Source organism: Felis catus, chromosome B3, assembly GCF_018350175.1.
Source record: "Felis catus isolate Fca126 chromosome B3, F.catus_Fca126_mat1.0, whole genome shotgun sequence".
NCBI classification, from domain to species: Eukaryota; Metazoa; Chordata; class Mammalia; order Carnivora; family Felidae; genus Felis; species Felis catus.
The window spans coordinates 130,804,002-130,817,681 of NC_058373.1; positions in this window are offsets into that span (position 1 = coordinate 130,804,002).

Below are 13,680 nucleotides of genomic sequence, written 5' to 3' on the forward strand. Positions count from 1 at the left end.
TCTATATGATTGTAAAGGATGGCAAGCCCAAAATTTGCAGGTAAGCTGGAGACCCAGGGAAGAGTTAACAGTCTGAGTGAAGGCAGTTGGCTGGCAGAATTCCCTCTTTGGGGGGAGAGGGTCCATCTTTTCTCTTTAAGCCTTCAACTGATTGGATAAGGCCCACTATTATGAAGGGTAATCTGCTTTACTCAGATTCTACTGATCGAAATGTTAATCCTCATCCAAAAATATACTTTCACAAAAATATCTGTAATAGCATTTGATCAAATATCTAGGTACAACGGCCTAACCAAGTTGACACATAACATTAACAGTCACATATGGCCTGTGGAGTGAAGGCTATTCTGTGCAGTTCATATAGAAAATATGTGATAGAACTGGGATTCAAGCTACTTTATATTACCTTGTTCACAGATGCAGGAAAAAAAGTTAAATTTCTGGAAAGATCTAGGTCATATTCAAGCCAGAACCTTTAAGGCAAAGGCTGAGAGACTTAAATGGAAAACTAGTTACAGCTGCCAAATCTAAGTGGTCAGGCCAATTGTTGAAAGCCAAGCAGAAGCCGAATCAATGCGGGAAGGAGTGTTGAACAGGAAGAGGTTTTACAACGTCCAATCATCTTGGGCAGTTGACTTCATGGATGCATTAGTGTATTAGTCTGAATTACAGGAAAAGCAGGCTTGAAGGCAAGCTGATTGGAAGCTGGACAATTAACAGAAAGACTTGTGAAGACCCAGGCCCAAAATGATAGGAGTCCAAGCTAAGAGTAATAACAAACTGGCTCCTACAGATGTGAAACAAGTCAAGTTCAAGTTCACATAGCTGCAAAGGACAATACTCTTGCCCCTATTCTACAATTGCATTTAATTGGTTACCCTTGGCCAGGTTCTTAGGATTGCTGGGCATAGGAAAATAAGGGGAGAGACTCAAAGAGCCATAAAGGGCATCTAGAGAAAAACACAAGGAAGATATTCAATGGGAGGTGCTGGGCAGTAGCTATCGTGTCGTGCTAATAAATGTGTAGACTTGCAAAACCCTGAAAAGATATATGAGGAAAAAAATGAGCTAAATTAGAAAAGTATCCTATCTTGTGCTGGAAAAAAAAAATACTCTAAATAGATGAAGTGTAAAGAATGAATCAAAGAAGGATGAAACTAACTTCATTGATTAGCAAGTCACTGTGCAGTGTTCTTTAGATCCGTACTCTAGTCTATTAGATATTATGAAAATAAGTGTTTCTTTCCTTTTTACTTCAAGAAGACTGAGCAGATTTCCCAAGGACCCATAGCTGGTGATAACAGATACGGCATGTAAGTTCAGAAATGGCTGTCAGCAAATCCTGTGACATTTTCATTTCAATAGGGCCATCCTCTGACAGAAGAACAAGCCAGGCACATCAGTGTCCCCTGAGTATCTGAGATGGGAATATGTCAATTCACTAACATTTCTTATATATATATATATATGTATATATATGTGTATATATATATGTGTGTGTGTGTGTGTATATATATATATATATATATATATATATATATATAAAAGCTCTGTTGAAGGGTTCAGAGAACACTTAAGAAACATCAAAGTGAACTGCCTTTATGACATTAGTTTTACAGATAAAACATTTCACTAATGATTCTAGAACCTATAGCACATATCTTCCATCCATTTACACTGTATAAAACCTGGTGTAATCCAAGGATTATCCTCCTACTAGTGGAGGAATTGAGGTTGTCCTAGGAATGCTCCCTCACTCTGCTCTCATTATTTTCTCTCGTGGATGGTTCATTGGCAAAAGCCTAATTGGATATCCCTTGGGTCCTAGGCCAGGGTCTCACATGTGGGGGCTACAAATGGCAGTATTGTGTTTGATGAGCTATCACTGTCCTTCTAGCTCCTGATGAACTAGGCATGATCAGAGGGCAACTTTCCTTTGCATTCTAGTGAATCAAAGCGCAAAATATAAGGCTACTATATCATTTATATCCAATATCAGCTTTAAAAGCTCAGGCAAACAGGTCAATAAATTTAAGGAAATTGCAATTGTTCATAAATTATAAATTCTTCAGCTGTCTATATATTTTTCTATCAGCATATAAAGAACATACTGAAAACAATAAAGCTGATTATTTTATAAGCTATAATATGGTAATATAGTTGAGGAGGAAAATACAAACAGCATTTAAATGTCCAAGTTAACTGAAAGGGAACTGTTACTGAAAATCATCATATAACCACTACTCTCAAAACATTTATGTAAAGACTTAATATTGCTTTTTACTTAAAAAAAAAACTCTTAATTTTCACGTGTGCATTGTCTGATTTGGTCATAAAAATATCCTATGCTCTCTCTAGGATATCAGTGAAGGAAAAGAATCTTCCTCTATTTTAAATTTTCAGGAAAATAACAGAAAAATACATGTGATATTTACATAGTCACAGGCCCAAAGACCAGCATCGAAACCATTATTCAATAAATACTTTTGGAATGTCTGTTATGTGCTACCTAAATATCTGTCAATAAAAGACCAGTTGAATAAACTGGTACATTTACATATTGGAGCACTATGTAGCTATAAAAAAAAAAAAAGAATGGGAAATAATTTTATAAAATACAGTGAAGTGATCAGCAGGATACAGAAATAAGTGGGGGGGAGGGAAGCAAAATGAAAAGAAAACATACAGTGAGCTACATTTATTCTATGAGTGAGTTTAGAAAATATAGAAAATAGGGGCGCCTGGGTGGCTCAGTCGGTTGGGGGTCCAACCTCGGCTCAGGTCATGATCTCACAGTCTGTGAGTTCGAGCCCCGCGTTGGGCTCTGTGCTGACAGCTCAGAGCCTGGAGCCTGCTTCAGATTCTGTGTCTCCCTCTCTCTCTACCCCTCCCCTGCTCATGCTCTGTCTCTGTCTCAAAAATAAACAAAAAACATTTAAGAAAATATACAAAATATATCTGTATTTGCTTCTGTTTTTAAAAAATGAAAGGATACACAACAACATAAAATGTAATAATCTGGTAAAGAGTTTGAAGGAGACAGAAACCGAAGCTAGACTCTTCTCAATATAACTTTTTAAAACCTGATTCTATAACTCTGTGGTATCTTTGATTTATTAAAAACCACAAATTAATAAATTAACAACACACAATAAATTGTCAATCAAACCTGGAAGAAAAATGAAATGAGAGAACCTAACTATATATAAAGGTAGTTGCCATAACCCCACAAAATGGAATTATTCCCAAATGACTTTAACACTATAATTTCACTAGACACCCTGATGACATTTACCCCAAAATTGAAAGAAGAACAGATTCAACCCAACCAATCAAATAAAACCCTCCCACTTTTTAACACGTTGTTGTGTCGGTGAAGGAGCAAATCATGTCATTCTGGCCTATGATGGGTGTTTTGGGAGATGAAGTAAGGGAATATTGGTGTCTTTGACAACTGGGATTTTTGGCTTGAGAGAAGAAACATATGGAAAGACTGACGAGATTGAGTAAAAACCATATCGAATTGGAAGTGTTTGCATGAAATTACTATAAATTTTCCCTTTTAAAAATATGAACTCTGTTGGACTGGCCACAGGAAGGAGACTAATGGTAATCAGCAGCCCAGAAGCAAGAAGTACTATTCTTATCTCTATTATAATCTCTAAAGAGCACATCTCTTTAAAATGACTCAAGGATCTTTGGAGAAATTCCTAAATCCAGTTCTGAAATGAAAAAAGTGCAAACTGTTTTGATAGCAAGGAAGCTATTAAAGATGATGGGGGTCATGACCAATGACTCAGGGGCCAACGCAAAGAATTTCCCTCTGGCCACAAGTGGGATAACTTGAATAGCAGTAAAGATAATTGCAGTGAATTAAAACACATCCGATAATCTTATCTGTTAAATCTGTGAGTCCATAATTTTACAAAACAAAACAAAACGTACTACTCACCTTTAAAAATGAATCCATTGTTAACTTTTAGAAAATTATAGGGCACAGACGCATCAGCTGAAAACTACAAAATAAAGGGAAGTATTCAAACATTTATAAATGTTGAGGCATTTATGTTGCCTTTCTGTGCAATATTTACCTGTGTTGCCAAGTAATTGACAACTGGTAATTTCTCTATTTAAGATAGTCTAAATAATAAATAAAGGACTGGTAAAATTAAAACTTACTTAAATTTATCCATAAGTAAAGGAGTCAAAAGGATTATTCTCTTAACACTATATTGTATACTTTGTTCTATATCTCTTCCTTATTTATCAACCCTTACAAGTCGTTTCCACTTAGATTTCATTCTTATTCCTCATTTATAAGATACCTAAACCAAGCCCATGATTTCTCCCTACATGTTTCCTGACTTTCTGTTTTATTTTAAGACAAAACACTTTCTCCATTTCGAAGATCTGAAAACCACGTTACCCTCGACTCACTCTCCTTTTCATGAGATCCTATATTAAAACAGCTACTGAGCCCTCCAATTTTACCAGAGCAGTATCTTAAAAACACATCATCTCTTCGCTATTCCCTTTCTCAGCCCTAGCTTTAGACCAGGTAATCAGGGCCCCTGTCTCACATCGCAGGAGGTTCTACTCTGGGCTTCCTCTGGACACAAACCTTGCCAAAAGATGGAAAGTTACAAAGACCAAGAAAATTTTCCCACATGAAGCTCGCACGTCCCATTCCAGATCATGATGAAGGTACCGAGGGCCCTAGACTACCTTGCCCAAATGACCCCAAGCCTACTTTCCTGGGTTGTTCTCCCAAGGACACACTGCATACTTGACATGGCTTTTGGAAGAGGGGATGCATGTGCAACATGACCTTGGGTGTCCATATGCTCAAGAGACCCTTTGTGGAAGGGATGGATCCTGGGGTTGGGAGAAAAGGGGAGTGTGCAAGAGGCTGGGTGTCTCCACTGGAGTTCTAACCATGGCTCTATAAACAATAGAACCAAGCCTGCGGGCCACTCTAGTGAGATGCTGCCATCTTTCACAGGAGCTGCTGTAGCAATCTTAAGATTGGTTATCCATTTCTTAGAAATTTGGTTCAATCTTTTAAAAAGTCTGGACTTGATGAACTAGCAGAATAAGGATGGCCTGCGAATAAGTTATATGTACGGATTCCTCATTTCTGAAGTAGCAACTCTGAGCTGCGGTTGGAAATGTGCTTGGGCCCAAGCTCTTCAGTAATTCTGCATGTTGAAGTTTGTGCTAAAGCACTTCCTCTCTCCAGTGCGTTCTATACACTCTTGCCAGATTCACATCAGTGAGGCTCAGTTCTAATCATATCATCTGCTTCTCAATATCTTACAATGGTTTTCCATTGATTTTAACACCAAAGGCAGTCTTCTCAACTCTTATTGTGCACATACAATTCTTCCAGATGAATCACGTGTTACTTCCAAAATTTACCCTATAGTTGGGCGGTTGGCAAACTTTACCTGTAAAGGGCTAGAGAGTAAGTATTTTAGGATTTGCAGGCATTCAAAAGTTCAGTCACAACTACTCAAATCTAAACAAAAATAGTCATGGCATTATGTAAATGAGTGAGCATGGCTATGTTCTGCTTACCAAAACAAGATTTGTCCGAAGGCCATAGCTGAACTGACTTCTACTCTTCCATGAATACTCGCCATGTGTTCATGCCATTCCCTCTATTTCTGGATTTATATGTCCTACTCAGAATCTACTTCAACAGCTGATTCCTTTAAAAATCTTCCCTGAGCATCTGCCTTATTCACCATTCCCCAGAAGGACCGATACTTTTGTCACTCTATTCCTATGTCACACAGAGAATTGAATCCACTTAGGAATCTAGGATATGCCCATGACTCCACTGTGGGCAACCAGAGCGCTTCCTTCTCCCTGGATACAGTGATTGATTCAGTGATGAGCATGTGATCGGTCAGAACCAATGAGGCAGATTCCTGCTGGGACTGCGAATGGAGTGGCATTTCTTCACATCCACCTCATTTGGGCATAGCATACTGGCCTGGAGCTCACAGGAGTTATTCTACCAGCACAGAATCCCTGTTTGGAAATGTAGGTTACCAGTAGACCTCAGAGGATTAAGTGAAAAAATGACCCCATTACAAGGCCTAGTGTCTAAAAATTAACAAACTCTCCTATATCCAGATATCAACCAAAACCAAACAAACAGAATGTAGTATATAATCCATTTTTCAACATTTGCTTCGAATCATTCCGAAATCTTAGGAACTTGGAGAAAAGGGAGAAAAAGAAGAAATGGCATTTTATAGCTCATTTCGGAGGCCAACAATAGGCGTGACGTTTATCTTCCATAACATACCTTGGGTGAAAAATCATTAGGCAGTAGTCTTGAAGTTCTCTCCTGGTGGCTGTGGCACTTGTCTTAAGCTTGAAAAAAAATCAGAGAAGGGAGGAAAGGAAGCCAAATCTTCAGTGAATAGAACCCAGGCAGTGACAAAACGCTGGTAAACAGAGGAAAGCAGCTGCCTCTAGTTAAGTCTCCGAGCCACATATTACACGGAACAAAGCTGCTTTTTCAAATGTTGTTTTCAGCTGGATGAAAAATGGTGTTTGCTCTCTTTCATTTCGGGATTTTTCATATCTATAAAATGGACTTGCCATAAAAATCACTGTTGAAATGGAACAGCTAATATCAGCCTGACCACGAGACAATGGGCTTCGTTAAAAAGTTATTTATCAACATAAATGATCTTGCATATCTGACACGTTTTTATGCAGAAAGGGATGGAGTAATAGACCCATGCTTTTATAATGCAATGCCCTGTAACTAATGATTTTTTGAAAAATAATTTTGCATTTCTAACAATTTTATGAGGAAGCTAATGACTTCAAATGATGAATGGTTAGTCAAAAAAAAAAAAAGACTGACTTTGTGTGGTTAATGATTTCTCATAGCTAATGAGAGAATACCACTCCTACAATTTTAGGGAGTGCTGCTTTCCAAGTGGTAATTGGTCCTAAAGATTCTTACACCTTTACCCAGTGATTTGTAGGTGACTCTTCAAAGATGGGCTTCCATCGACATTGCATCACTTTGTTGCATATGCATATATTAGATTATGACCTCTTTAAACATTAAGAATACTGAAAGAATATCCAAATGGATCATTTTGTCTTTGTTGAATCGGCACTAACGATCTCAACTTCTTCTTTGTTCTTTTAGCATCTTAAAACCTGTCGAACGTAACTTTAAGGCAGAAAATACAGCAATGGAAACAGACAATACTGGTTTTTTGAGAGTTGTTCTTCTCAAGTGGGGCCAATTTCCCAATCACACTCCTTGCCAATGGATCCTGCCATGCCCAGGATAGCCCTGCAACAGTTAACTATCTACTCTAAAATGTAGAGAGCCGACCAAGTGCTCCCCAAAAGTAGAATGTAAACACTCAGCTAATGAAAACTGCTGCTTTTCTTGTTCACTTATATCCAGCCCAATTCTTTATTCTTCATGAAACGTTAGCAATCCTGATAATGCGTGGCGGACTGTGCACCCTCCCGCCAGCTGCCAGAGGATGTTTCTTTGCCCCTCAACTAGTGTGCGGCTCTCTTTCTAGCTTCTGGTTATCTCTACAATTGAAACCATGTTATTGAAGAGGTTGCTAGCCATGTTCACGCCATCGGCTGCAGATACACCATTTCAGCATCCGGACAGCCACTTGGCATTTAGGGAATGTGGGAGAAGCAGGAGAATGTTTAATGAGGTTCCTTCTTATCTACTTAAGGTAGTGAGAAGATGAATTCATGAATTCGAACACAGAATGAAAACTCAAAAAGAACACAATTTAGAACCGGCTTCATGGCTTTAAACTAGCATTATCTGCAGTGTAATGGTGATTACACGGGAAAACAAGAAGTGATTTCTAACTTGTTTCTAAAGTATATTGGTTCTATCTGAATAGAGGAAAGACTATTTTATGGAATCCAATAACAAAATGGCAGTCATTTTAAGACCTAAAATATGATTTCAGCACATGGCTCAAAGGTTGGTAAATGTGCCATTTTACATTGGCTGACACCTCTGTGCAGAGTTCCAGAACAATACCATTCGGTCACAGCTTTGGCAGATTGCTATCACCCAGAGACCTTTTTATAAGACCAAAATCAAGCTGTGCACTGTGAAATCCACCACATTATTGGATCACGTAGATGTACCCAGTGGTCTGGAGCTTTACGAGGTAAAATCCACTTCCAAGTTTAAGTAGCTGCCACCCTGAGATAAATGGAAAAACACCAACCAGCTTCTTCCAAGCTTAGAGTGACCCATTATATTGAGCAAGAAATTGCATATAAGGAATTGCCCTGTTCTCAGACTAGGCTACTCAAAAGGGAGTTGTCTGTATAACAAATTAAGGAAACAAGTTACTCTAATATCACTAGAAGTGTGGATATTCATGGATATTCTCCTTCTGTAAGACTAGACTTGCATTGCAAGAGTTCATGGATGAGAGGGGAGAAGTCAATGGATAAGATATATTATCATTTGGAAGAGATACAATTTTTGGTTTATTTTAAAGATTCTGGGAGCCTAGATTATATATACTACCACTGGAATATATATTTAAATTTTTTTCTCTGAGGGAACTTAGGTAGCTAATCTGAGTTAGTACATTATTAAAAATACTATGGCTACTTTTTAGAGCCATTGAACTTTTTTTTCTAATATCTTCTTTTGCATGGTCTAGGAGGGTTCTGGGGAAGAGGTCCCCATGACATGTAAGCCCATTCTCTGCTGAGAATATAATTTAAATTCTTCATAAAAATGCAAAGAGACATAAAAAGTATTTGAAAGAAATAGAATATTAACATGAGGGATCAGACTGAAAAGCACTTCATTTGAACCATGTCATGCTATTTTATTCCTGAAACTTCTCTAAACATCATTTCCATCATTTAATGACTCAGGTAGAATGGAAATATCATTCCAGTTTGGTCTCCTTTTTGTTATAAAATATGATGCTAGTATTGGACGGTACTACATACTACAAAGTCTTTCAAATCACTTCTAGCAAATGAAGAGAACCCGTCACTCAACTGTAGACATTTCTAAGATGAATGATGATTCTTTGAAATTACATGTCTTACTAAAACCTGTATTTTGCCTCCACGGCTTTTGAAAACTTAATATTCAAATCGCCATCATTTAAATTTTCCTCCTTCACTTATTAAAATCTTGGACGGAGGGCTGCTTAAATGCAAGACCCTCTGCCTAACATGTTCAGAGTATGGCTGCTCCTTGAACTCTTCTTAGCTTGAGATTATAACAACTGGTGGAGAAGAAACTTAAGGAGGACAAAAGTGGAAGGAAGATAATAAGGTGCGTGAAGAAGTCTGTGTTATGCTGGTATAAGCAAATTATATTGAGTCCCCGCAGTGTAAAATCCCGTAAACAAATGGAAGCGAAATGACACAATCTCATTCATTTATTTTTGCTAACAATTTTATTAGTGTCTGAAATATTAAAATAATGAAATGCATATGGGAAGTAATTTTATCTCATAGCAGCCACATATGCTTACAATGCATAGTTTTAACCTACTGCAAACATCAGAAACAGGTCATAGGTCCTTATAGAAGTTAAAATATTTGAGAGAAATAAAAGGATAAAACAAAAAGAATAGAATAACATATGAAAGAAACAAAAACAAGATGAGGAAATTCACAATGCCAGGAATGAAACAGCAATTTATATTTTGTTATCTGAATTATAGGAGTATTGTTTTTATTAAAAAATGTTGTTGCATATGTTCTGTCAATCTCGAGACTTCAATCAACCTGAAAAATCAAAGAATTAAATATCTTCAGAACTGGAAGAGCCTTAAGTACAATCTTATTCAAATTTCTTGCTATTTCATATTCATATAAAGAAATTGGAATTTGGTTAACTTTCTTTTTCCAAGTAACTCACCTGAATTCAGAGATGGATTTTCTTTTTCCCAAATGAGTCTGAGATTTAGGATTCCCATGTGGAAAGTAAGGCAATAAAGGAATCAATAATCAACTGATGCATGGGCAAAGTAGTGATGAGGAATGTGATGAATTGGGCATCTGAGAATATGTCTTGCATTTTAATTACGAGTTGGCATTAATATGAATCGTAAAAGATGGGATTTTTGCCTGTATGCATGTATTTATAAATGCCCTAGGCCCTGGTATCCTAACTTGAATAATTATTGAGTATTTTTCTGGAGTTGGGAGTTTGATGCGGTTGAATGGAAATTCACTGAAATGAAACTAGATTACAATGATCATCAGGGGAGGCCCCCTTTGCCATTATATAGATGAGCCAAACACTAGAAAATAGCTCCAGTACATCTGCTTATAATGGTGTTTGGCATTTGAAACAAGATTATTTGGATCATCTGTGATATCTTAACAATGATCCAGTTCCCAGCTTGCTAATAATTCATGCATTTCAGTATAGAAAAATACAACTTGTTTATGCAGAAATAAATAATATGTAAGCTTTATTTTACTCTGAAATGAACATTGTAAATAATTCTAAGTGAGGTTCTTTTTTTTCTGATAATATACGCTGAAATTCCTGGGTGCATTAAGTAGAGGACTTTACTAGGATTCAGGCTTTGCTGCAAAGTCAACATTTTATGTATGACTATAAAACACATTATCAGAGATTGAGAAGTTCGTGCACCTTTGCCTGGTCAAAGAGTTAACACCGTCTACACAAAAACAACTCAGAAGCTAAGCTTTTGAAAGGAAAATTATGACAGTTTGTAACTAACCCAGCTATAAATCTGATCTTTGACTACAATCTTAGGCAAGCCCTCTTGGCTCATAACTGAACCCACATCAGGAGTCCTCAGTTTGGTTCATGAGAGACACCCTGGGGCCCACACAGATATACTAGAAAAGGGTCTTTGGAGAAGAGATCATAGAATGACTCTGGTAAAGCAGAAATATCATTCCGTTTGGCTCTCTTTTTTGTTATAAAATAGGATTATAGTATCGGATGCTACTACATAGTACAAACTCAAACAACTTCTGAGAAATGAAGACAGCCTCTTCCTTAGCTGTAATTCTTTCTTTAAAAAAAATGATTATTTATTTTGAGAGAGAGAGAAAGAGAGAGAGCAAGCAGAGGAGGGGCAGAGAGAGAGGGGGGGGCAGAGGATCCAAAGTGGGCTCTGTGATGACAGCAGAGAGCTCAATGCAGGGCTCAAACTCACCAACTGTAAGATTATGACTTGAGCTGAAGTCAGACATTTAACCAACTGAGCCACTCAGGTGCCCCACTGTAGACATTTCTAAATATCTGTATTTTTAAAAAATACTCTCCATCTGCTTTGGGTGATCCACCAGACTTGGGGACCACTAGTCTGGATGAAATTGATGTTTAACCAAAATAAAATTGAGAAGAATTGAGACTCAAATATAGATATACGTTTTATGCAACAAAAATCTTTCAAATATGACGGAAGCTCAGCACATAAAGGCATCTCCGTATAAAATGGTAAATTACTTCATAATTTATTCTCCCATGAAACGTATTGGGTTGATAAGGCTTGAGGTTTCATTTCTTAAAATATTCTATTTGAACAAACAAAAGCAGAAACAGACCCATAAATAGAGAGATGGTTGTTAGAGGGGAGGCAGGTGGAGAAATGGGGAAAAAAGGTCGAAGACGAGTAGGAAATACGGGTTTGCAGTTACGGAAAGAATAAGTCATGGGGATAAAAGGCACAGCATAGGTAACATAGTCAATGGTATTGTAATAGTGTCGTATGCTGACGGATGGTAGTTACACTTGTGGTGAGCACAGCATAACATACAGACTTGTTGGATCACTATGTTGTACACCTGAAAGTAATGTAACATTGTGTGTCAACTATGCTTTAATTGAACGAGAGAGACAGAGCCCATTTGCACCAGATCTTAATACCTAGTGAATGAATGTCTCACATCTCAATGAAGAAGAATTACGTTAAAGAAAATTAAACTTTAATTCAAGTTCTACCATTCCTCTAATTGATGGCCTTGTAAGGTGACTTGGTTTGTGGTTGCTTTGGCATTTCAAAACTTTGACCAAGGATAAGGTAATAAGTCTTCTATCTCTGTTTTATGCCTGCCTTGTTTGTATCCAGGAATTCAACAATCCAGTGATTTCGTTCCTGATTCAAGGTGACTTTGAAATGAATTCATTCAATAAACATTTACTAAGAGAGTATTTTGTGCCAGTTCTGATTTGTCTGACCAAGTAAAATTCTTTTATTATTTCAGTATCCATTAAAAGCATTACAAATCATTTATTTAAACACATATAAGAAGTAGTAGGTACCAAAATATATAATAAATGGGGTGATTCAATTATTAAGTTTGAAATACCAGTAACCCATGTTTGGCTGTTCACTCTTATTTCTGTTTAGTTCAGTCCTTTCTTGTACCTTTGTGATGGTCAAGGCACTGATTACGGGTTAGAGGTACAACTATGGATGCCTTGTTCTGGGAGTTCACAATTTAAAGTAAAAATATCTGGGGCGCCCGAGTGGCTCAGTCGGTTGAGCATCCGACTTTGGCTCAGGTCATGATCTCACGGTTCGTGGGTTCAAGCCCTGTGCTGGGCTCTGTGCTGACAGCTCAGGGCCTGGAGCCTGCGTCGGATTCTGTGTCTCCCTCTCTCTCCGCTCCTCCCCTGCTCACACTCTGTCTCTCTTTCAAAAATAAATAAAAAAGATTTTTAAAAAATTAAAAAAAAAACAAAATAAAGTAAAAATATCAGTAGTCTACAGAGCTGGTATTGGGGTGCCTGGGTGATTCAGTCAATTAAGTGTCTGACTCTTGGTTTCTTCTCAGGTCATGATCTCACAGTTCGTGAGTTCAACATCTGCGTCAGTCTCCATGCTGACAATGTGGAGCCCACTTGGAATTCTCTCTCTTTGCCCCGCCCCCCCTCTCAAAATAAATACAAACTTTGAAAAAAAAAGGATTTAACTTGCACATTTACATATATATTGAGGTCAGAGTTTCTAGTACGTTTGCATCCTATTGGCAAAACCAGCTTTTAATAACGATCTTGTATTACTTCAATAAGTAATTACCCTTGATTGAAATTCAATTTGATTAAACCCACTTTTATCATACAGCTATTGTGCTGTAGGAAGATTCAAGTATTGATGGATATGTTTTATTATTTCTTATTATGTTTTGCCCACATTTTAATTCTTTTATGATTTCAAATATTAACCGAAGAAAAAAGATATGGTATACCTGCTTAGTTTCTCAAACTGGTTTCACTGGTTTAAAAAAAATGTTTTTCTAGTTTATAAAGTCCCATTCCTAATGCCATTGTCAATCTTGCTATGGCCAAATTTGCAAGAAACATCCACATTGCAGCTGGGGGATGCCCTGTCTATCAAGGACCAGAACATTGCATGGCCAGCAGAAATCCAAACCCTTCCCCAATGATCAATACCAATGCTCAAGGAATTATGGTTTGAAACCCTCATGTGTCACTCTCATCGCCCCTGTCTCCACATGTATGCATGTTCTGTGTCATGTTGCTCTAGATATGAGGCTTGATGTCATTTCATTGCAAAAAACAACAACAATAAATATGCATATATCACAGCCTGAAATATTTGTGAGTATGGAAAATGTTCTCAAAAACTTAAAGAGGGAGATACACAGAAATGTGTTACCTTCATATGA